The following is a 26,098-nucleotide window of genomic DNA, read 5'->3' on the forward strand; positions in this document are numbered from 1 at the left end:
GAAATTTATTAAGTGGGTTTTGCCCCATTTTACAACTTTTCTTGTCACGTTTGTTAATGGAAACACTGCAATTTTTAAATTAGGAACACGCTTATTAAGTGAATCTGGCTTCCCCATTGACTTGCTTGTGAGAAGGTCGCAAAAGGGGATCCCATGATCCTGGGACACTGCAACCGTCATAAATATGAGCCAGTCGGCAAGCATTTGAATCTTGATCATGTGATCATGGGGATGCTGCAACGGTCATAAGTGTGAAAAATGGTCGTAAGTCACTTTTTTCAGTGTCGTTGTAACTTCGAACAGTCACTAAATGAACTGTTGTAAGTTGAGGACTACCAGTAATCTAAGAGGAAGGCAGGGCAGAAGCTCACACTTTCCTGACCTGATGGGTCATTGTAGTTTTTAATTAGCACATGGAACTCCCTGTGAACTTTTATTGCTCTGGTCATCATGAACTGGCCATGAGTTCCAGATCCAACTCTTCCTGAGTGCTAGGAACTTATGGATGCTGCTTAGGAGTTAGGACGAAAAATCCTGCTGTGCTATTTTCACAGCCTCTCCACCCCACAGCTGCCATCTTTCAGACCACATTTTTATAGAGCTTTCACATTTCAGAGACTTTATTTGAGAAGGGGGAAAAATAAGTTTGAGGAGTGGGGTGGGTGGGGGAATTTAGCTTTAGCACTCCTTCCCCTTGGCCTCCTGGCTCAAACAAAGCCCCCATTTACTGCCTGAATATTGCACTTATGTTTAAGGTATTTCCACCAGAAAGAAGGCAGGCGGGGGATCCCAAACCATTTTTCCGTGACTGAATTAGCTCACGTTGTTTTTTTTTTTTTAATATGGCTAAGCAAGCTGAGGCCTGTCTTACAAATAGCCAAGCAGGAAAGTCTGAGCAAGCCTTGTCCTCCCCTCCACGCATCCCTCACATTAGGAAGGGAGGGTAACTTTCAACATACGCTTCTGAGTTTCCCAAAGGACTTCTTCGTTTCCTCTCCTTTTCTAGTCAAGGTTGTCCCTGGAGACAAACAAAAGCCCCCAGCTGCTCTGATGAAGAGTGATCTGCAAGGAACGGCAAGCCAAGAGAAGAAGCTGGAGGTACATGGGAAACAGGAGCACAATTCGAATTAGCACCCAGAGACTCAGGACTAGCATATGAAAGAATAGTGGGGCCAATTCTTTGGGACAGATATTTTTTTTGGGAGCACTTGGAAAACTGTTATTCTCAGATCCCTGAGTTCCGTCGCCTGCGTTTTCTTTCTGCCTCACAACCATCCTTTATTTCAATCAACAGCTTAACTTTAGTTTTCAAAACTCCGAACCGGTAGTAGCTTGGTGGCCTGGGTCGCTGGAACCAGCAGACCTGCCACGCCCATGAACCGGTTCACCTACAGCGCCACCATCTTGTTTTTTGCTTCTGCACATGTACAGAGCAATTTTAGTTGTACTGCTCATGTACAGCGTGCTGCGCATCCCTGAGCAAACTGGCAGTAGTCTCTGCCGGTACCATTGGTGGGCTCCGGATCCTGTTCCAACTGTACTGGTTGGAACGGGCTCAGCAGCGTCCACATGGACATGTGCAGCGTGCACATGTGTCTTATCACCTCTGCGAGCCTGCACAACGCTTCAGCTGCTCAGCGGAGCATCGCACAGGCACTCTATGCGCCATGCGTGGAAGCGCAGAAGCCTTAAAAGATAGGTAAGGAGCTCGGGCGGGTTGGTGGGCCCTCCAGACCACCATACTGGAATGGTATCTGGTGCTCTAGGCAGGTTCTGGTATGCCTGTACCGGGGCGTACCACCTGCATCCCACCACTGGCCGGACACCACCCCTGGATTAATAGTTAATCAAACCTATCTGGAAATCCCAAAACCACACTGGTCGTTTCTCAGATTTTCAGAGCTAGTTCAGTGATATGATCAGATCATTACTTTCTACAGCTACATTCAAAGTATTAGCACTAAAGACTAGAATGATAAGATCAAATTTAAAAAAAAGAACTTCCAGGTTTCTTAAAATTCAATAGAAGTTTTGAGAAAGTGAGTAGCACCTACGAGAGTTGAGGCAGAATTATCCTCCCCCTTTTTTCTTGCAATATAAATTTCTCCCCAATCGATATAGGAAGTCATGGTAAACTGGTCCGCCCACAACCAAGAATGTCTGTGTTCAGGACCAATATTGATGTGAACACTTTGGATTGAACAATCTGCCTCTTCCTCCAATGTTGTCTGGAATATACCGTATTTTTTCAGACTATAAGATATACCTTTTTCCCCCATAAGAAAATGTGGAAATTTTGGTGGGTCTTATACACCAAATACATTTTTGGCCTCTGAAAGCCCCACCCCAACACCCCATTTTTGCAAAAAAACGGGCCATTTTTGCCTTCCCCCAGCCCTGCTGAAACCTGCAGGATGCTTCTGGGGGCCGAGGAGAACAAAAACTTTTTTTTCTTACCTCTTCAAAATCTTGGTGTATCTTAAACACCACTGCATCTTGTAGTCTGAAAAATACGGTATGTAGGGAGACCCACTTTCCTCATTAAAAAGTACTAACTAGACAACCTTTTAACTATCCATCATCAGGAGACAACATGTGACATCCAAGAGGACAATTCTGAGATCCCACTCACAAAAATAAATGACAAGGAACAGAAACTGTAGTTTGTGAAGAACTCTACTTCTTTCAAATGCATACAAACATCTTCATATGTTAACCACTAGCCCCAAGAGGTTTCCCATAAAGGAAATTAATTATGCAAATGAAAATTACTAAAACCCCTAGCCTCTCTTGTTCTTACTCCTCATTGCGTAAGACAAAATCTGATATAATTTGGCCCATGCCAGGCAACATTCAGATTTTTAGCTGGGGTAAGGAAGGAAGAGGAGAAACAGTTTTAAAACATGAAAATAACTGAGGAATAGACAATGTTTACATCTCATAACTCATGTAATGTATATTTGAAAACAAAAAGAAATTATGATTAGTGAGAAAGCAAAGGGAATTTCAATTCTCCCACATCACAGAGTTCCATAATGAAAATCAACTACCAATATTGCTTCTGCCTAGTTTGGAAAATGCAGATATTCGCCTCAGCCTACCCACCTACCCGTTATTTCCAAAACTACAGATATCTATCTTCATTTTTACCACCTTCAAGAAAGTCCTTCTGATAGACGCTCTCACTTTTATAGATATCTGCCTTGTGAATTTGGCCTTCTGAGTTGAAGATCAAGTTGATGTCTTCTCTCGCTCCTCTGCCTGAAGGAAAGTTGGTTTGACTGCAGCTTGAAGTCAGCTTTTTCTAGAGATGGAACAGATGTTCCAATTGTCCCAAGTGAAGCATTATAAGAGCAAAAGTCACGGGAATGTAGAATCCCAGACTAAACTTCCATCAGCAGTTCTTTCACGCCAGGCGGGAGGCGAGAACACAGACCAAAAAGACAGGTAAGGTAAGTTCCAAGCTTCTATTGGGTCAAACAAGGGTTTTCACAGAGTGGGTTGGCCCGGCATGAATATGGGCAGGCTCACACATTGTATGTGGGTGAGCACCATCCCCTTTCCCTTGGGCATGCATCCAAAAGAAGGTGCAGAAGCAGGAGGTTCAGGTCTAGAAGCAGAAGGGTGATGACTGTTTCTATTAATTATGCCAAAGTGCATTTCCATGGCCCAGTTTACCAACTTGACTGGATTTCCTCCTCTTCCTCCTCTTCCACCACCACCACCACCTGTCCTTTCCTGAAATGTTACCCTGGCCAAGAGTCCTGCATAAAATCTCACTCCATTCTGGAATCTCAGCTGTATCTCTCAGAAACACACAATGTTCCCTGTACCATCCCTCGGGATTTCTGTTGGATCCAATCCAGAAATGTCAAACATCACCCTTGTTTTTGGAAGACTAACAATGCAGCATTCACATCATCCTATCAAGAGGTGGTGTTCTTACAGGCCCACAGGTGTTGTGAGGAGAGGTGAGGCAGGGCTGGGACACCAAGAAGAGGTGAGAGTTGGTGTGGGAACCAAGCAGTGTTACACAGATGTGGGTGACAAGGGGACAGAGGTGAGGCCAAACTTGGATTCTGGGACTGCCTTGCCTGCATTAAGTAGGAGGGGGGAAGGTATCAAAATGCTCCAGGGAAGGGAAGAGGTAACTAAGTATGTTCTCTCTCTTTCTCTCTCTCTCTCTCTCTCCCTCCCTCCTTCCCCCTCTCCCTTTCTCTCTCTCTCTCCCCTCTCCCTCTGCTCCCTCTCTCTTACACTCTCTCTCTTACGCTCCCTCTTTCTGTCTGCCTCTCTCTCTCTTACGTGCTCTCTGTTTTTCTCTCTCTCTCTTACGTTTTCTCTCTCTCTCTCTCTTACACGCTCTCTCTCTGGCTCTCTCTCTCTCCCCCCCCCCTCGGCAAACCTTTATCTACTTTTATCTCCAAGCAATAAAGGTAAAGGTTTCTCCTGTCCAGTCATGTCTGACTCTAGGGGGTGATCCTCATCTTCATTTTTTTTAGCCGAGGAAGACATTGCTATGGTCATATAGCCAGCATAACTATACTCCGAGGTGCACAGAACACTGCTATAACTTCCCACTGAAGTGGTACCTATTTATCTACTTGCATTTGCATGCTTTCAAACTATTATGTTGATCGGAGTGGAACAAGTAACGGGAGTTCACCCATCACACAGCGCTTGGTCAGCTTTTCAGCTGACAAGCTCAGTGTCTTTATTGGCTGAGCCACCGTGTCTCATTCTCTCAGTGAAAAATCAATTTAATAACTTTCCCCATTTTCCTTTTAGCCCAGACATAGTGTAGGAAATGGCCAGGCTGAGCCCCAGGGAGGAGTCAAACACATCATCAGTCTTGAATCTGTTCATACGCACAAGAGATCTAAGTCCAGCCCACCTTGAATTCCATTGACACTGATCTACTGCCTATTTGCTTTGACCATTAGTAATTCAGATTATTGTAGAGAGCTTAAACCTTTATAATCATTTGAATTGCCTGGACTTCCTGATTTTCCCACACTTGGCATTTAGTTTACTGACAGTTTTATCCCCTAAATATCCAGATATATTTTATGAGTCATTATACAATAGTCTTTCCCAATATAGTATTCACTGGCTATATTCCATCTCAACTCCCATTATCCTATTAGCTATCTTAGTTGGGGAATTCTGGGAGTTGCAGTTCACTGCATCCACATATGAAGCTTGGGAAAGCTGGGTTATAGAGGGATTGCTATTGCTAAAGTAATAAAGGAAATGCTTCCGTGAGCAAAGTTAGTTGCAAAAGTTTTTTTTTTTTTAATCCCATTCAATTGTGTTTGATTCTCAGAAATTACCAGGAGAAGTCTCTACAGTTTTCTTGGCAAGTTTTTTCAGAAGTGGTTTGCCCTTGCAAAGACTGGGAGAAAGTGACTGTCCAAAGATCATCCAGCTGATTTTATGCCTAAGGCAAGACTAGAACTGACACACACCAAATTTCTAGCCTGATGCCTTCACCACTACACCCTAGTGACTCTTAAGAAAAAAATATCCTACACAAAAACATGAACCAAACATTCTTCATGTTTCTTCTTAAAGGAACTCTGTCCATTATTCTAATTCCAAACAACATCTCTATATATGAAGACATTCCATGGCAGGAAGTCAGAACAGAAATGCTATGCTTACCGACTTGAGCTTTCTCTAATAGTTACAATGCTTTTATGGGTGATTGGCTCTCTAAAATGATAGGTTTACTCCATAAGTTCAAGCACTTATTCTTTTTGTTTCCAGGGGAAGGCCTGCAATAGTTCTACCGTAATTCCAGAAAGGGACAAGAAGATGTAGTTCATTCTGAATTCTATGGTTTGTTCTATAAGCCACAACTACAGACTAAGTCCACAGCACACCTTAAGCCAAAAATGAACAGAGCACGTTTTGACTTAGTGCAGTTCGTGAAGTCAGCCGAAATTTCCCCAAAAGACATTTCAACGCCTTTAATGAAATACAGGGAGGCCTGGCGTGCTGTGATCCATGGCGTTGTGAAGGATTAGGCACAACTTAGGGACTGAACAACAACAAATAAAGTACAATATCCCCATAGTATTTTGGGCACAAATCCATTATCATTAAATCAATTTCATCCATAAATCTTGCACTTATGATGAAATGAATCCTAACATGTTACATAACCACCAGTTCTACCCTGGCTGGTTTCACTTATCCAAAATTTGCTTCAGTTGTTAAATTAGCCTTAATTATCTCCATTCACACATTGAATAAATCGTGGTTCACAAAATGTAGTGAACAGATTCAAATGACATGTTGAGCCTAAATAAAATATGTTCTAAGTATAGTTTAGGGCAATATATGAACCCAGCCATGTATACAGCAAGTTGTTTACCTGCAACTAAGGCTGTTCAGTTGTCATCTGAGCATTTGAGTTGACAGATTTGGGCCTGTGCAGACCAACATTCTCAAATATTTTTTAGTTGAGCTAAATCGGCAACAGCCGCCTCTTCAAGTTCCTATATAGCACCAGCCCATCAAAATCTCTCCAGTTTTTGTTTTGTTTTGCTTTTGCCTGGGAAATAAAGCAATGACCTCACATCAGAAAGGTGAAGTAGGGAGAATCGTGTGAATAATCCAGTTACAGATATAAAATGTTCTGTTATTCTTCATGGTCTCTGGGCATAATGTCCTTAGAGAATAGCAAGTTTATCATAAGGTAAAAGGTTGGGAATCAGAAAATAGAATCCTCTTATCAAAAGAGCCACCTGCTCTGGACCTGACATTGAGAAGATGGGACAGTCCACATTGTAAATCTGCAGATATTTTAAAGTGGAAATTCTTAAGAGAGACACCAGAGTAAACAATGTTTTGTTTTTTTTTAATTTAGCAGAAGTGCCTTTAACATCATCAAGGACCAATACTGTAAGCCAATCAGCTGGTAAACCAGACAACTCCTCATTCAGAATAATGCGCAAGCAGCCAATTGGGGAAAAAAATAGTTCTCATAACTTAAAATGCCAGACTGTGTCTGACATCTAGGCAATGTAGCGTAGAATCCAATTGGCTGGTAGAACTAGAAAAGAAAACAGGTAAAATAATGTCTGGGGATATATGGAATGTAGACACAACTTTGGGTATAAAAAATATGTAGATCACCCTTATCTTTGTGCCAGATTAAGGAAAGTGGTTGGAGGTGAATATACTGGCTACGTTATGGGAAGATTCAAAGAGCTGGGAGACATAGGAAAATGCCACATGAATCCCTGGAAAAGCAAACTAAAGTCTTAGCATGAATTTCTTGACCGCCAAGTGAAAAAATGGATAAACCAAGAACAAAAATACTCAACACCAAATTAGCATCCAAGCAAACTCTTAAAAAATGAGCTAGAATAATATAAGAATAAAATTTGGCAGGACTCCTTCCATAGTCCAGAAAAGGAGTGGGATCTAAACAGGAACAAAAAAGAGAATATCCATTAAACTCTATAAGCAGAGGTGGATTCCTACTGGTTCCAACTGGTTCGACCAAGTAGGCAGTAACTCAGCCTGCCACGCCCCTGAACCGGTTCTCTCGGCAGCGCCATAGGTGCCACCATCTTGTTTTTTGTACATTTTTAAAGTACTGCACATGCATGTGTAGTGCACACCAAGTGTGCATGTGCACGAAGCACGCTCATGTGCACTGCGCATCCCTGAACGAACCGGCAGTAGCAGCAGCCGGAACCCATCTCTGCCTATAAGGTGAGATCCCTGAGGATGTTCGGTATATCCTGAATCAAGGAAAGAGAGACCATACTAGCAGATAATATCTGATGTGTCTCTGAACTAATACTGATTGCACTGCAGTATGCCCTAATTTATAAACAGATCTAGGCTACCATAGGCAGCCAATGGTAAGCATGCTTATTGTAATGAATAATGTAGGTTAATGAGAGAATTTGTGAGAGAGGGAGGGAGGGAGGGAGGGAGGGAGGGAGGGAGGGAGGGAGGGATGGATGGATGGGAGGGAGGGAGGGAGGGAGGGAGGGAGGGAGGGAGGGCAGGCAGGCAGGCAGGCAGGCAGGCCGGCAGGCAGGCTATGGGAAAAAAATAAAGATAGAACCAATGGTAATAATCACCCTGGGTGCAATGCTTAAACAACTGGAGCATCACTTGAACACCATTAGCATTGACAAAATCACCATCAGTCAATTGCAAAAGGCAATCGGAACAGCTTACATCCTGAAATGATACTTTTCATATCAAACAACATTTGCCTATCTCACATCTGCCTATCTCGAGTCCTTAGGAACGACTTGATGGGTGGATAAAAATGTCAAATCCAGCCTAAACATCTGATTGACTATGTTTCAATGATAACAACAATAAACAGGGGAAACATAATAAGCATACCGGTAAATATACATAGCATGCCAGATATGGCAGTTATTGAAAATACAAAAAAAATCTGGTTTATTGATGTTGCTATTCTGGGTGATGATAATATTGAGGAAAAAACAATTGGAAAAATATGAAATATAGGGACTTGCAGATCAAAATTGAATCCTTATGGGAAAAGAAATCCATTGTTATACCAACTATGATTAGAGCCTTTGGAGCAATTCCTGAAGAATTTCCTTGACACCTGGAAATACTGAATTTATAACAACTAAATGCCCTAAATTTAAAACAGACAAACAGACAAACAGACAGACAGACACAGACACAGACACAGACACACACACACACACATCTTGCCCTCTTGGATCTGCCTGTATTCTTAGATACTCTCTTAACAATTCTTAGGTCTTTTCTTCAGACTTGAATTATTAATTTTCCACCAGTCTTAGACCGTGAATCTAACTGTACATTACCCACTTATAATACACAGGGGAAAACTGAAGAACCAAGATACCCTGTGGAAATAAAAGAGCTTGGATGAAGACGATCACTACAAATATCTAAAGGTGGTACCTTTATCACCATTATACAACACCATCTGCTATCCCAGGTCTTTGGGAAGACTCAATGATTGGATAAAAATGCCAAATCCAGTCTAAACATCTGGCTTACTCTGCAATGAACCATGTAATTTATTAAATATAAATGAAAGCCGACTCCCAGAGACTCTAGGCAGTTTACAAATTGTTAAAAACACTAATCTTTCATCTCTCTGCTTCAAAGACGTGCTATAATTACCGCCACACACTTGATAAATGTCTGTGATACCAAAGGAGGGATAATAGAAAGAAATACTGATATTGGGTACACTCAAGAATAAATCAGGAATGACAATATAGTTTAGGATGATGACAGTATGAAAACATGCATCCATAATGTCTAAAGATAGATATCCATGATTATCCTGGAAGGATAACAGAAGGATGTTTGTCAAAATCAAAGCTCTCAAGGAGTGATATAATCATTCACAATCTTCACCTCAGATTGAAGATCTTTACGATTCTTCTTCAGAGTGTGACTTTGAGTAGACTCTGTGGCTCGTGCCTATAATGTGCTAGAAAGCGCCAGCAATAGAGGCTAAAACCGAGTTTCATTCTAAGATTGTTAGGGTGAATAATTGCTGCGTAAATTTCCCCCCGTTTGGAAATCTCCTGTACCTTCTGGGCCTTATGAAAACACCATCAATAACAACAGCTACCTCAACCAAATAATAAAAATGATAGGTAATACAACTGCTGGAAACTTGAAGATTGAAAAATACAGGTAGTCCTCGAATTACGACCATAATTGAGCCCAAAATTTATGCGGCTAAGTGAAACATTTGTGCCGTGAGTTTTCCCCCATTTTACGACCTTCCTTGCCACAGTTGTTAAGGGAATCATTGCATTTGTTAAATTAGTCACATGATTGTTAAGTGAATCTGGATTCCCTATTGACTTTGCTTACGTCAGAAGGTAGCAGAAGCTGAACACATGACCCCAGGACACTGCAACTGTCATAAATATGAACCAGTTGCCAAGCATCTGAATTTTGATCATGTGACTGTGGGGATGTTACAAGAGTTGTGAGTGTGAAAAACGGTCATGTTATTTTTTTCAATGCCATTGTAACTTTCCACAGTCACTAAATGAACTGTTGTCAGTCAAGGACTACCTGTAGTCTTCCAGAAAGGGCCAGGCATTAAAAGGTAAATGTAAAGGTTCCCCTTGCACATATGTGCTAGTCGTCCCTGACTCTAGAGGGCTGTGCTCATCTCCATTTCAAAGTTGAAGAGCCACCGCTGTCCAAAGACGTCTCAGTGGTCATGTGGCTGGCATGACTAAATGCCAAAGGCTCATGGAACGGTGTTACCTTCCCACCAAAGGTGGTTCCTATTTTTCTACTTGCATTTTTACATGCTTTCAAACTGCTAGATTGGCAGAAGCTGGGATAAGTAACAGGAGCTCAGTCCATTACATGGTACTAGGGATTTGAACCTTCAAACTGCCGACCTTTCTGATCAACAAGCTCAGCGTCATAGTCACCGCATTCCTTGGACCAGCTATTAAAGAGGCCCAAATAGTATAGCCAAACCTATTGTAGCATGACCACCCCAACAATATTCTCTGCAGTGTAGTCAGCAATAGATCAACACATTGAACTATTGCTTTGAAAGATGGCCCCAGTCAGTGAGAAAGACAGTGACTAAAAGCTCTTTCAGAGAAAGGCTAAAAACAACAACTGCTATTTCATTTCACAGGGGTATTAATGGAAGCCTTTTCAACCTTATCATTTGATATTTGACATTCTAACTTTGAGATAGAATACCAACATCTCCCAAATGTATTCAAACTAAGACTCTCTTTATCAAGGCACATTGATAATATTCTAACTAATTTATACCCAGGGAGGTTTCTACTGTGGTGCAATGAGGAATCAGATCTTTGAAGAGGAAGATTCCATTCTCTCTTGTACACAATATGAAACTTCCATATGCCATATATATACATATGCATGCATGGATACATACATACATACATACATACATACATACATACATACATACATACATAAAATAATAGATGCTCAGATATCTCAGCAGCCCTTTCCTCCTTGAAGGAACATAGGCAAAACTGATAGCGATATTAGAACTGAGACATCAGATAAGACCAGACTGGTTATCAAGGAGTGGTGGTGCATTGGTGAGCTGCAAAGAAAAGAGAGGGGGAGCCTCCAAAGAAAAGAACAGTCATTGATCTAATTGCTAAACCTGCAGGAGAAAGAAATACTCAAGCATAAGATTCTGAATCAGAAGCAAAATTCTCTGAATCCAACCCTGGCATTCAATACTGAATGATGGGTGTAACCTTTGTGGTACAGAAGACAACACCCGGGCACATATAGCAGTAACTGCTGTTGTTGAGCCAGTATAGTCTAGTAGAGAACTGGAAATCATATATATTGTTTATGGATACATTTTATAAAAAGAAGAGAAATGATTGCAAATATATCAAAAGGAAAAGCCTGCGTAGAAAGGGTCTTACTGCGGATAATAAATATAGAGGCACACTGAGTACCGTGGCGAAAGGTACCTAGAATTACTCTGTTCCAGAAAGATCTGAGGTTGTCAATGTTGCAGAATGTCCTTATTTGTAGTACACTTAAAACCATAAAGGCAGAACCTTTGGAAGCATCAGATTTTGTGTTTTTATTTATTTGTTTTATTTTAATATGAACAATCCATCTTGTATTAAACAGTGTGCTGTCTGGATACAAATATCTTGTGCAATAACAAATATAATTTACAACCATATTTGTTATTTATCTACTCATGACTTAATACTGATATACTTAACATATCTGATACTATAACAATCCTCTTCTTAAAATATTTAATTCTATTAATATATTTTCTATATTTCACTCATCTACTTTTATTTCTAATTTTCATTTTTATTCTCTTAACCATCGGTAGAATAGTTCCCATATGCTATAATACTCTGTTTGCTCTTTCTCTTTAATTGCAAGTGTTAACCTATTCATTTCTGCACGTTCTAATATTTTCCTAATCACATTCTCATCCGTAGGAATCTCTTCACTTTTCCAGTGTTGTGCAAATACAACCCTGGCTACTGTTATTACATGAATTATCAAATATACATTTTCTTTACAATACGTTTCTGGTAAAATCCCCATTTTGGGGGTTTCAAATCAATATGTTGTTGTATCATCTTCTCCAACAACATATGTATTTTTGTCCAATACTTTTTGGCTTCTACACGTGTCCACCACATATGATAATACTAGTGGTAGGTTGCAGGTGGCACGCCCCGGTACGGACGTACTGGAGCCTGCCTGGAGCACCGGGTACCGTTCTGGTATGGTGCTCTGGAGGGCCCATCTTACCTGTCTTTAAACCCTTTGGCGCTTCCGCACACGTGCATGGCGCATACAGCACCTGCACGACACTCCACCGAGCAGCTGGAGCGTTGCGGAGGCTTGCGGAGGCATTTCTAGGTGGTAAGACGTATGTGGAGGACGCCAGGCCTCTTTGCAACCGTACCGGTTGCAACGGGATCCTGAACCCACCACTGGATAATACGACTCAGGTGTCTGCTGGCATTTCTAGCATTTAGCTGATTTATCTTTAAACATCTTTGCCAACCTTGCCAGTGGAAAATGCCAACTATAAAACATCTTATATAAGGTTTCTTTATATGCAGTAGACATTGTAATTTATAGTTTCTAATTGCTGCCATTTTACTAATTCTGTCGTATAACCAAATTTTTTTGCCCATGCTATCATTGTCTCCTTAACTTGGCAGTAAAAAGCTCCTTGAGGTGCAAAAAGTTAGCTGCACCTAATTTAATTACTTCCATTTTCTTGGTATTGAAACAGGAGGTGAAAATAATATTCCCTGGATTAATGGCACAAGTGTCTTGGGCAAGGTATTTTGGTCCCTAAATCACAATCAGATTATGGGGTTTTTAATTCCTAGTTTCCATTTCGATGATGTTGGACAATGGTTAAAATTGGCGTTTATCCCTTGCCCAAATAGGGTGACTTCCAGTTGTGGGTGCTGCTTTCAGAATCTGCCTCCATAGAGACATGCAACAGCAGAATTTTTGGTAACAGAACTATAAATCAGTGTGACACTTTCTAAGACAGGAGAGAAACCTAGAGTGGAAGCCCCTGGGAGGACTTTCAGTTTCACAGTAAAATCACTTTGGGGAGGGTGATCACAAAATCTTAGACCTCAAGACATAGATGGCTTTTGAAAGAGGTGTCAACAAGAATGTTATCTTGCTTTTTGTTTCATTTGCTAAAGAAGAAAAAACATCACTCAAATGTGGTGGACGAAGAACAAAAAATGCTTAAAGTCACCAAGATGGTGGGGCAAAAAAAGAACTGAGATGATTTTGGCAGTCTAGTGCTCTATAAAATTTGGAATTTTTCCTAACAAAGGTCAGCTGTAGGATATTCTTGATTGGTTGCACAAGACACTCACCGTGAAGTGTAATTATAGTTATCTCAGCATAGATCAGTGGAGATATATTGGCCCATGAAATGTAGAAATACAACCAACATTTTAACATTACTTACAATTCCCTGAGAGACCTAGCAACTTTGTATGTTCATTTTTAGATTTAGAACACCAGTCAGGGATAAGTTAATGAAGCTTTCACATTGTGTGTTATGGCATTATCTGGTTGTTTGATTTAGCTTAGTATACTACATGAATCCAGTTGCTGTACCTTGTAAACCATTGCTCCCTTGTTGGACAAATCCAATCATTTGTAGTACATTTAAAAAGCTAAGATGAGGCAATGTCTTAGCGCAATATATTAATCCAATCACTGTGTGAAACGGTTTGTTTTACTTGGAAGCAAAATGATTCCTGAGCTAAAGTTCCACTACTAGAGTTATCTTCCTGGTTACATAATTAATCACATTGAATGACACTTGTCACCATCTTGATGAAGTCAGATCTACTTTTTTTAAAGAATTCTCAGCATATTCCCCAGTTGCAGGAAGAAGTTAGCCTTCCCACAACTTTGCAAGTAAAATGACAGATGTAAAATTACTGCCAACTCAATGCCAGCTGATCCATCCAACTATAGGGAAAAGGGCGGCATACAAATAAAGGCAAAAGTAAAAAAAAAAGTAAAAAAAAAGTAACTTCCCTATAACTATGCCCACTTTAATCCATTTGGGGGTTCGGTTTGGTTTGGGGTTTTTTTTTTAGAAAGCACCCAACCAGCATATAGTGTATGCATGAGTCTGTAATGAAAGCATTGCCTCTTTCTAAAAAAGATAAGTTTAACTTCAAAAAAATTATAGTGCAACACTGCTCTGGGAACTGAGGGGGAAGATATCTGAGTGACATAATGGGAGCCAACCAATCAGTATTGTACACAGACAGCTTCTCTTTCAAACTTGTTGAACTAGTTTTTTCCCAGGTTCAGCCCTGGAGAGGAATGGTACATTTGGGCTGTGCACTCTAAAAATGTTACGACGACGGGCCACCTTCACCCAAAGTCAAAAACTCTGAATACAGTCACCAAGTCTCAGCTGCCTCACCCTCATTTCCCTGTGCAAAAAGAAAACACCAGCCCCCTTGGGAGTAAGTCTTATCACCTTGATACTATCCAGACACAGTGCCTCAAAGCTTAAAGGCTGCAGCAGGGATGACTTTTGGAGAGGGAGAAAAAAAAGAAAGAAGAAGAAGAGGAAGAACACAAGCTGATGAGCGAGAAAAGGCAAAAGAGAGTACAACTTGGACTTCTCTATCCCAAGTTGTAAATGTCTCCCACTCCTCCAAAGAAGCTTAACCTTGAAACAGTTCATTTCCCCAATGGAGAACTGAGCCATTCCTTCAAACAAGAGTGGCAGGTAGCTACTCAAGAATTGCTTTGGCTCTCCTTCCTCAGCTGAAGCTGGTATGCCAGATAATGGCGATTGGGAAGGGGAAGACCAAAGGGCATAAAACTGCGCTGCCAAGAAGGTTTATCTCTTTTAGCTGGGCGTCATATTTTCATAGACTAAGGTGTTTCTTTAAAATCCTAACCTAAAGACATTAGAGGTCTCAGCAATGGAATGAGCTACTTAGGAAACCCTGAACAAGGCCCCAAGGGAAATTAGGAAAAGAAAGACATCAGATCCATTGGGGATGAAAAATACTTTATTGACTTTTTTTGATATCCTGCAGATACTTGATACTTTTCTGAAACAACATTTTAATGAAGACGAATAGATTTATGGGAAAGTCTTTAAAAGTTAAGTATATTATGGTTTAATTGCATACCAAAGCATTGGAATCTGATGGTCTATGAGGAATTATGATTGTACCATCCAAAAGATGTGGCAAAAAGGATAATATTGAGAAACTGGAGAAGTGAAATTATTCCAAGTATTAAGGTTGATTTTCAAAAATGTGTAATGTAATCTTAGAAAAGTCAATATTTTCTACTAATCAACAAATGAAACAAGAATATGTTCAACTTTACCATAGATGTTATGGTATTTTACAATTATATTTTGATTATAATATAGAATTATATGATATTTCTTGTAATCCAATGGCTATCTATAAGTTTAATATTTAAGGTAGATTTTTTCGCTTTTTAAAATATTTTTCTTTTTAATTGTCTGTATTTTTTATGGATTGTTTCATATAACCTTGGTACTTGGCTTATATTATTTCTTAAAGTAATGAATTTCTGAAAAAGTTGTTACTTAGAAAATTGTACCTCCTAAGGTTGGCGGGAAAATGAACGGCCCTTTTGCCAATCCCTGACATGCCATAAGAATAAAAAGGAAAGAAAGCATCACCCATCATCCCAAGAACGATGGCTGAAGGAAGGATTCAAGGAGACCTTTAAAAGGATACAGAAAAAGTAATTTTTGGAGAGAGGTTCTGAATGGGTCAGGTGGCTCCCAATGTTTGTTTGCCCACTGAAAAGTCCCTCATGCCTCTATAGGATTTTGCCCCTCTGACTTGTTATAAGGATGAGGATTCCTTATCAGTTGCTCAGGGAAATTTGGAAAGGGAAGCCAAACTTTTTTTTTTAAACAATGTCAGTTATATACCACAAATGAGAGACAGTCTAGAGAACATGAGGGGACTGGCTTTGGAAAACCTTCAGCAGATTCAAGGTCACCAAAAATTACAACATAATCGGCATACCAAGCTTCAACGCCAGATATTGTTCTACCAAAATCAACTGGAAAGGGGCAAACACTTATTCTATCTTCCTAATCCTTTGGTGCATCCAGCCTGACACCTGCAACTGTTTGTCTTCTCCCCACCCTTCTGCCATCTTTTCCTTGATGGCTTGCAGTCAACAAGCACTTTGAGACAGTGGCTAGTATCAAAACTTAGATTTGTGATGATACTCTAGATCAGCGGTTCTCAACCTGTGGGTTGGGACCCCTTTGGGGGTCAAATGACCCTTTCACAGAGGTCGCCTAAAACCATTAGAAAACACATATTTTCAATGGTCATAGGAACTGAGACACCAATTTTATGGTTGGGGGTCACCACAACATGAGGAACTGTATTAAAGGGTCGCAGCATTGGGAAGGTTGAGAACCACTGCTCTAGCAAAAGAATAGCCAGTGTTCAGAATGCTTGCCGTTCTCTAGGTATTCACAACTAAACATTCTGCTAATTGCTCTGAATGTGTTCTCTCTTTATTGATCATGTCTCACTATCAGATTTTTTTTTTAAATTCTCTCCTCCTGGACAAAGTGGCTGATAGAAACATTTTTATTTCTGCTTTTTTCTTGGCCAGAAATCAGTGTGTTTCCCTTAAAGCAAAAGTCAAAGTGGAGACTAATACATCCTTTTTTCAGAGGGATGGACAATTTTGTTTGACCCTGACAATAAGATATAACTTGATACTGATACTTTTCATTAATAAAGGCATTAAGTCAACAAACTCCATATGATTATAACATTAGTCTAATCTTCTAACTTTCTTCTTGCCCGTCAGCTGTTCTTATTGTTTTGTTACTACTTGCGAGAAGAAAAACGAAAAGTCGAAAGCTCGTCCACTCCATTTTGCTGTTTTCGTTAATAAATGCTAATATTACTCAGCTATGGGTTTGGATTACTTTCTCTCACAGACCAAAACAGAAATATTTTTTTTAAATCTGTCCGGTTTGTCCCAATTTGTAACATCTAGCACAGTTCCCGTCCCCCTGTCTATACCAACACACTATCCACCACATTTCCAAGTGATGTCTTTGGCTCTGCCACATAAACTATGGCTATTTGATCCAAGCTCAGCCAAGATCATTTGTGAAAACAGTGGTTGCATTGTGTGGGTGCAAATGGCAGCTCTGCCCTTCCAGGCCTTAGCCCAGGGCTATGTTAGGTTAATATCAAATTTAAAAACAGTGAACTCGAGTACTATAGTCATTTGTTTTCCTACAACATTTTCTTTCCTTACCCGAAGAGTCCAATGTTGTTGGGATCCATCATATTGTATCCTTTGCCATTTAGTCTAAGAATGGCATTCAAGCTGAATTAATAACACTTCCTCTGTCACTATTTCTGGCTTGTGGCTGGTTGCCTGCTCTCATAATCTAACTAGATGCCTGCAGCATAGCTTGACTTTTTTTCCATAGGTCAGATTTAATAATGACTCTACGAGAAGCTCCTAGTTAAACTTGGCTGATCTCAAAAAGTTAAGCAGGTTCAGAACTGGTTAGTCTTTCGATGAGAGGCTGTTGGGAAATCTTAGGGTTTCTTAAACTAAAAGTGAGAAGTTGAAAAAAAGATTGCAGAAAAAGTTGCAATCCTTGGATGAACAAACAAATAAAACAAAGACAAATCATTTTCATATATTTGTCATGACACATCCGTGAAGTCATTGAGACCTGAACTCAATTTGAAGATTACATTTTACTAAAAAATACTTCACCATGCTAATTAAGATAGCAATAACTTGCAACAACACATTTTCCTTCAACTTAGAGAAATTCAAGGCCTAGTTTTTTCTTTGCCCTAACATATACAATCTTCCTTTCTATGAATCATTCTGCTTCTCCACCAATGATGTTCTCTATGTCTATCTGGTTACTTTTCCCTTCTTTCATTTGGATTGATGCCTGCTGTCATAGTCTGTTCTAATTATCTCAATAGGATCCTCTGGAATTTCTATAATTGCTAACCAGCGCAGCCACTTTGAGGTGGTTGAGAACCATAGGTGTTGATGTTCAACAGATCTTAAGTGCCACAAGATGAGACAGGACGATCTATTTCATTGGTACTCTTACCGTATACTACAGTGGATTTCCACCTGGACCCACAGAATCCCAAACAGCATGACTGGGGATAAGGCAATTGTCCAATACATCTCAAGATTGTTATGTTGAAGAATGCTGCCTTCCAAGTTCAATTAGCTTTGGCTCTGTTACTCCAACCTGTTTAAACTCATTTTAAGAATATAACCCACATGATTTGGTTTCTCCAGTCTAGAATATATAGAATCCTCAGGATACTTTGGCCACCCTTGAAATCTACAACCTTTAGAGACTCAATCAAAATGCCATGGACTTTTCAATAGCATGATCCTGCTCATTCAACTAGAACTCAGTTATTTACTTTGTTAATGGGACAAGAGCTGCAATGGATTTACAAATAAAAAGGTGAAAGATGAATCATTTCTATCCCTGGTGCTTGCCAGCAACACCTGTCACGTTTTATCCACAATAGCAGAAGAAAGGGCATGGCAAATCTACATAAATAACCCTGCTGTGTTATTTTCTAGAAACAAGCTAGCTTCTGGGAAACTCCTTCCCACTCAAATCCCATACCTTTAACATTTCCTACAATTGTCCGGATAGCAAGTTTCATCATTCTCTGACCGCATTATTGGGATGACAGGAACTGCAGTCCATGGTTGCTCACTGCTCTCCCATAAAAAAAAATTTTTGAAAGGTGAGATCCCACAGTGCAACCTCTTAACTAATTCAAAGCTTCTTGATCTCATCTGATGCTCTCAAGAGGTCTTAGATTTGCTTCAACATAGTTAAAATGGAATTACAGATGTTAATCCAATGGTTGGAAAGAGGCATTTCAGATTAAGGAAGTCTGATCTAGAGGATTGATTGCCTGCCCTTTTAATGTAAGTAAGTGGTGATTCCAGCATTTCCCTTTATTGTAGCAATTGTTTTATTGTATAATAAGAGACTATTAAAAGTCAGAGTTTCTCTGTCTCACATAATACCAAACAGAGTTTCTCTGTCTCACATAATACCAAACAAAATCAAATTTTGAGTTTCTTTCTCATGCTTTCACAGTTCTCTACCTTTTCATTGCCGGATTCAGACTTGCCAATGGGTTGTTTTTTAATTGCTAAAAAATCATTGTTACCTTGCTTCTCAATGCAGTATCAGTGGGAAGAAAAGAAGAATATATTCATGTTTAGTTTGGTTAGGGACCAATTCTTTAAGTAGTCTTTTTTTTTTTGGCAGAAGAACATTACACAAGAAAAGGGAGCAAAGAAGGGCTAGTGATACACACAACTGTCTATGCTAAATTAACCTAATTAGTCGAGCAGAATTACGTGAATTGACTGTACTTGCATGCCTTGTTTACCTTGTTCACAGTCCAAAATGAAGCCCAACAGAGGCACTGTAAATCATGGGAGGGAGGGAGAGCTAGACAGAGTAAATGTCCTACCTTCAGACATTGCCATTTTTTTTTATTCAAGCCTGCCTATATTTTCTATTCTTCATACTACTGAAGACTAGAAATTTGGGTTTTGTTTTCAAAAATATATGTATTTGGCATTGCCAAAATGGCAATTCCTTGTCAGTATAGTAGGTTTTTCTGTCTCACTAGATCAGTGGTGGGTTTCAAAAATTGTTGGAACCTACTCTGTGGGTGTGGCCTCCTTTGTGGGAGTGGCTTGCCACCCATGTGACCAGATGGAAGTGGCTTGCCATCCATGTGATCGGATATGAAATTATGAATTAGTACTTAGGTCGGTCCAAGTAGCTATTCAGAAACTCTGGCATTGAAGCATGCAAGTCTTAAAGCTGTCAAGTTATAAGATCCTTGCCAGTGGTGGGTTTCAAAAATTTTTGGACCCTCTTCTGTAGGTGTGGCCTGCTTTCCGGGTCCACTGGTGGAACCTCTTCTAACCGGTTCGGTAGATTTGATGAACCGGTTCTACCGAATAGGTCCGAACTGGTAGGAACCACCACTGTACTAGATGTAGAAAATCCTAATGTCAGGCCTGGGAGCCAACTTTTGCATTGGGCTTCAGGTCTGCCACATTTTCTGTTGTGGGAAAATGAGAGGGGGGATTATACGGAGAATGGGAGATATATAGTCTAAATAACGTTCCTTTCTCAGAAAGTCAAGGACATCTTGCCCTGCACCTGGAGTGTGGTGACTGGGAGGCATCTCCATTTGGGAAGGTGTCTGATTGGACCATGTGATGGACATGTGGGTGCTGGGCAGGGACTTGAACTTTCACTTGGGTGGGGAAAAGGAAGCTTTCAGATTTGGGTTTTCCCAGTATAGCCAGTATGACATCTCTAATAAAATGGAACTTTGAGGAAACTCAAGCCTCACAGTCTTCTTTCGTTAGGGGTGTTACTTGGAACCCTGACAACTAGTCTAATCTTGGCCATGATGAGATTTGGAAGAAAACATGATCCATGGGACATAGACTTAATTAGCTAGTCCTCCTATTAGAAATTAACCCACAATTGTTTTTCTATGATCAATCCCAACTTAACAACTTTGGGTAGATTAGACTACAAATAACACAATTCATACTTAGTCTACTCAGGACTACTAGAATTATGGACCCTGCTGGCTTGCTATGATAGGGCTAGAATCTAATATATCTGAAGGGTATTAGATTAAAGAAAGTCATCCTCTAATTTTGAATACAAGAATCTCAAAATAAGCCCATGGCAAGTAGAACCTCCACTTAAGAAAATAGGAGACCTATGGTCCTCTAGCACATCACGTCCTGTTATCTGCCCAAAGTACCTGCACTTGTTATGCAGGAAATTTCAGCTAAACTCCACATAGCCAAGAGGTACAAATCAAGCAACACACTTCAGCTCCACGTTATTTTTTATTCCCTCCCCACAATATATTCTTAGATTCTTAAGTTGGTTAGCCAATAACGTGTTTTGGAAACCCCTGGATCTCCTAGAAAGTTACAACTTAATAAGGTGAGTAATGACAAATTGAATGACACATTGCCCCACAATTATTGATCATTCCCTGCCATGAACGCTGTGCAGTGTTGCTTGTATTCTATCTCAAAGGCCTGACTGAAGTCCTTTCTAAGCTGATGAGATGGGTGCTCTAGAACCCTTTCCTAGATCCTCTGTAAATGGTAAAAAAAGAAATAGCAAAATATTCTTCAGACACATTCATTGTATTCTCCAGAAGTGGCTGGCCACCATAAATTTGGATCATGCTTTAGAAGTGTTACTCTAAAAGGCCTTTCTCTGTCACGGAGTCAAAATTCTACCCACCTATCCTTGCTGATTCTACAACCTACATCCATAAAAACACCTGCTGTTCCTATTGCTGTCTCTTATCCAGCCTCTATGGCCCCTGATCTCACTCAATCATCCTCAGAGATAATAGGCAAAACCTAACAAATTTCATACATCTACAGGTTACCTTAGTATAGCTAAGGCTGACTTAATGCTTGTCCATCCATGGATTGGAAATGAGATGAATGCAATCTCAGGAGAACACGGTGAGAGAGAGAGAGATTTATGCCCTCTGTTTGGGCTTTGAATTTGAGCTTATATTCTGATTGGTTGTCAGACTCCCATGGGGCTATGCATGGGCAACTCTGTAGGCTTTCCTGGGTCCCAAGCTTGGTTGACTCTTGCTGGGTGATGAAAGGGCTTTGGGATTCCTTTGTTAGGGCTGAGAGAGGGGGAGAGAAACAGAGAGAGAAGGGGAGGGAGAGAGAGAGAGAGGAGGAGGAGGGAATGGAAAAAGAAAGAAAAACAGAAATGAGAAGGAGGGAGGGAGAGAGAGAGACCCATTTCCCACAGAAGACACCGGGAGCCACAAAACCTGGTAGGTGTGGCTGGGGGGGGGGTCATGTGACTGGGTAAGAGTGACGTTGAGTTGGAGAGATGTGGTCTGGGCACATTTGTGCTACGATTGGAGGGTAAAGATTATTAGCAAATGGGCAAAGGCTCTTAGACAGAAAACATATGTGGTTTTTTTTTCAGAACAGCTTTATTAGAACAAAGATGACATTTGGCTACCATATTTTTGATACGTTCTGTTTATGCAACAGTGACCATTTCACAGCATATTCTATGCAATGGAGGTGAGACAAAAGGAACACTCTTCTTGCTCTAAGAAGTTATAATACTCTATAAATATGGATCTGGGCACCCCTTCTAACAATAGGTTAAGCTAAACAGCACGTTCCACTCTAGTCATAAAGGAGAGTCAATTCCATCCACTACATAAGAAAGGGGAAAAAACTGTGCCCAACTAGCTTTGGAGGTAGAGGACAATGTTAGAGGAATAAAGGAAAAGAATAAAGCTTTGCAAAGTGTGTTAACAAATAGAAAAGATAAGCAGAAGGCGAGAGACAACTTTTAAATGAAAAGCAAAAACCATACAATGGGGAAAGGTTTTAATGTTCATCTTGTTCAACTCTGCGCTCAAATAAGATTGTCTCATGCATATCTGGGAGCAATTTAAAGCCCAATATTTTTCAATTTCCTGACTATCCTTGAAGGGGAGAAATCAAAAACAAACACAACTATAGCAATTAGCTATAGAAGAAGCTCATCCAAGAAGAAACCAGATTGGACAAGAGTGCCAGTATTTTGTATGGATATCTGTGTTCTAAGCCTAAACCATCCCTAACCATGCTCAGATGAGGATTACTGCCCAGTCCATCTCTTTGAGTCTTAGCCTCGTTATTAAGATGATGACATGGGCAGAAGCGCATGGTATCCCGAATTAAGTGAGAAAGACACAAAAAAGAACTTGGACAAGATCAAAGCAGAGGCTACTCAATCTGCAAACGTTCTGAGACGTAGATACCTCTTTCATTCTACTGTGGCCCAATGTTTTTTAAAAAAAGTTTTTATTGCACCTCCCCACTTGGTTTGCCTGGATACATATTTTATCCATCATGGCTTTATTTATAAGCCTGCCTTTAATTTCAGCTTTTTTAACAGTTTATTTTTGGCCAAATGCTGCTACTAATGAAAAACATAAAGGGAGCATTCCATGGAACTAAAAGTAACAGTAAACAGGACCCCAAAGAATATTCTAGTTTTTTTTTTAATGTCTCACTGTTGGTCCTTGTCTGCCATGTGAGAAACAGTCTGAATCCTGAGACAGGAGGATTCTAGGGGCCCATCCAAAAGCAATTTCAGTCGGCTAGGCAGAAATACCATCCATATTCCCCTTTTTTAAAAATTCTGCACTAATCAGAGGAGAGCAGAAACAAGTTCTGCTTTGTAATTAAGCAGGCAGCAAATTGAAGAAAGCCAGAAGAATCAATTTTCACCAACACAAAATGTTCATATGCTACAATTTTCATTCCAATCAATTTGGAAAATCTGAGCATCCATTTATTTCATTGTTGTTCTGCCTAATAAATCGAATGACCTCTGCTCCACCTTTCCGTACAGGACAAATGCAGATGCTCAGATACATAACAAAGGTGACAGAAAGAAAATTGACAATATAATTGAATATGGGGAGCAATCCTCAAATTTTCCTTTAGGGGGTGCTCATTTAAAAGATCCAGACTATACCATCCAGCCTGGTTCAATTTTCCAATCAAAACCTTAACATTAATATGTTAATATATACAAAACAGTCCAACAGAGACAAGATGGAGACTTTTTAGATCTGCATTTAATTGGTTCCTAGCACAGACATATTGGTCTCATTATTTTTGGAATCCTATACACCATCATATCTCTTACTGAGGTCCAGACATCTAGGCCTGAAAATTGGTTCTGTTGCTAGGCAGGCATCTACAGAAGATTGCCAAGGAAACAGATTTGTTGCCTACTCAACAGAACAAATCCAAGCACATAGGCTGCTAGCCACACAACCATCAAGCCAGCCTGTTGGGCAGTCAACAGTCTACACAAGGGTGATACTTATATCAGCAACAAGGAGGTGCCAAAGAGGAAAGATTAGAGAGCAGCAAGATGGCTATAAAGGACGGACGGACGGACGGACGGACGGACGGACGGACGGATGGATGGATGGATGGATGGATGGATGCGCTAATTATGTATGCAAGTCCTTCTCTTATATGAAGATAGAGTGGAGCCATACTGGCTTGATAGCAAGTCATAAATAAAGGTCTGTGTCAGGATGAAACTACAGAAAAGTTTACTTTGTTCTTTTCCTATGCCTAGCAAAAAGAATCTGACAATGAAATCAGAACAATATGTTTGCTATTTTAGGAATATATGTTGATGGGACCCTAGTTTAATTGACCGATTCAAGGATTTGGATAGTTTTTGGAGGAGAGGAAAGTTATTCATAGTAGCTAAAGGTTTCAGAAATAAAAATAAAAATAAAATAATGACTAGCACCATGGTATAATGGTCTAGGCATCTGGAGCACAGGCCCAAAGCTGCCCCTCCTAATCCACAGCCACCCACCACTACAACACTTTTTTCCGGCGAGCGCTTTCCCATAAAAACTTACAGATGCTGGGCACTCTTTTCTTAGAGACAGTATGGGCTGCCACACCCCTTCTCCTTCCGCAAACATTCACAAAGTAATCCCTTGCCGCCTGCCCCCTCAACTTTGAAAAAACTTTGTTCAGGTATTGGAGAGGGAAAAGAAATGGTCCTAGGGGGCTAGGTGGAGGGAGGGGGAGAGAGAGAGGCTTCCTTCTGCAATCACAAATTGCCTGTCTAATTGCCCACCCTGCACTTCTGAATACTGAGAGGATGTGCCGATGACTGAAAGCAGCCAAGGTTTCAACAACACCTTTCCAGGTTCAATGCAAATAGGTATTCAGAAGGAGACATTACTCCACACACTGAATGGGAAGGGAATTTGGGGCTGGGGGGTGGGGAGAGAGAAGGAAGGCAACAGGGTTGTCCAAGCTTATCAAACCGGCGTTCACCCACATGAGGGGTTCCTCTGTCCAAACAAATCCCACCACCACCACCTACACATTATATCTACATATAGTTATTCTTACCCCAACTTTGTCACTCTCACACTTTCTCGGAGTCAGGGTTCCTGCCATTCATACGGAGTCCCGGACAAATCCATCACACGGCGGCTCGGACACAGTTTCGTGTGTGTGTGTGTGTGTGTGTGTGTGTGTGTGTGTGTGTGTGTGTGTGTGTGTCCATCTCAGACTTACAAAGTTCTCTCTCTCTCTCTCTCTCTTTCATTCAAGAAGACCTTCTCCCTTCCACAGGATCACCCATCGTGCCGCACTCGAGTAAAACTCCGAAGACACCACACACACACACAACTTGGAAACTCAAAAAGAAAGCGGAGCAGCCCAGAAATCCAAGCGCCACATCAGGGGATCTGACCTCGCATCTCAGCTCAAGGCCCAGCCAACTGCCCACTCACCTGTTTGCCCGCGCAGGCTATAGACGAGGTGGGCTGGGAGGACGGACCGCGACAGATACCTGGAGCTCCGGGGAACTTTCCACGTCCCGTTTCTTCCCGCTGCTCCTGGGCGAATAGGAGCCTCCCTCGCGTTGAGAATCTCTCTCTCTCTCTCCCTCTCTCTCACTCACTCACTCACTCACTCACTCTCTCTCTCTCTCTCTCTCAACGTTCGCTAAGAAATCATTATACTCGGCTATTCATAACCCCAGTAGATCATGTGACACAGCCCTGAAAATATACAGCACATTTTTTCAAAAACCACAGAATGACTTCAGGCGAAGACACGGAAAATATTTTCTCTCTTCTCCTCCTCTCTCTGCCGCCGCCGCCGCCGCTCCCCCTGCGCCCAGGCGTCTGTCACAGCTGGGCTGTGGGATATGTTCCTAGGTCCCACAGCCCAGCGGCTTCCTCCCCCCAAGCCAGGATGCGACCGGAGCCCGCCCAGTCACCCACAGAGACCCTAAAAGACGGGCAGACGTTGTGTGCCAGGACTCGGGGGTTTCGTCTAAAGAAGCCGGAGCCGTTTACAGCAGCCCTCCAGTTAACTCTATCTGTCT

The 26,098-nt window shown here is 40.9% G+C and overlaps 1 protein-coding gene across 1 annotated transcript in view; it reads right to left on the reverse strand.

Moving 5' to 3' along the window:
- The window catches only part of RARG (retinoic acid receptor gamma), a 153,588-nt gene extending 127,979 nt beyond the window's left edge, over window positions 1-25,609 (reverse strand). Inside the window, exon 1 of the mRNA XM_087710564.1 lies at window positions 25,500-25,609. The gene's annotated coding sequence lies outside the window, so the exon portion shown is untranslated. The remainder of the gene's footprint in view (window positions 1-25,499) is intronic.
- Window positions 25,610-26,098: the final 489 nt, after the last annotated feature.

Source organism: Thamnophis sirtalis, unplaced genomic scaffold (assembly GCF_051295495.1).
Source record: "Thamnophis sirtalis isolate CommonGarterSnake01/CBP01778 unplaced genomic scaffold, rThaSir2_p1.2 scaffold_3, whole genome shotgun sequence".
Classification (NCBI taxonomy): domain Eukaryota; kingdom Metazoa; phylum Chordata; class Lepidosauria; order Squamata; family Natricidae; genus Thamnophis; species Thamnophis sirtalis.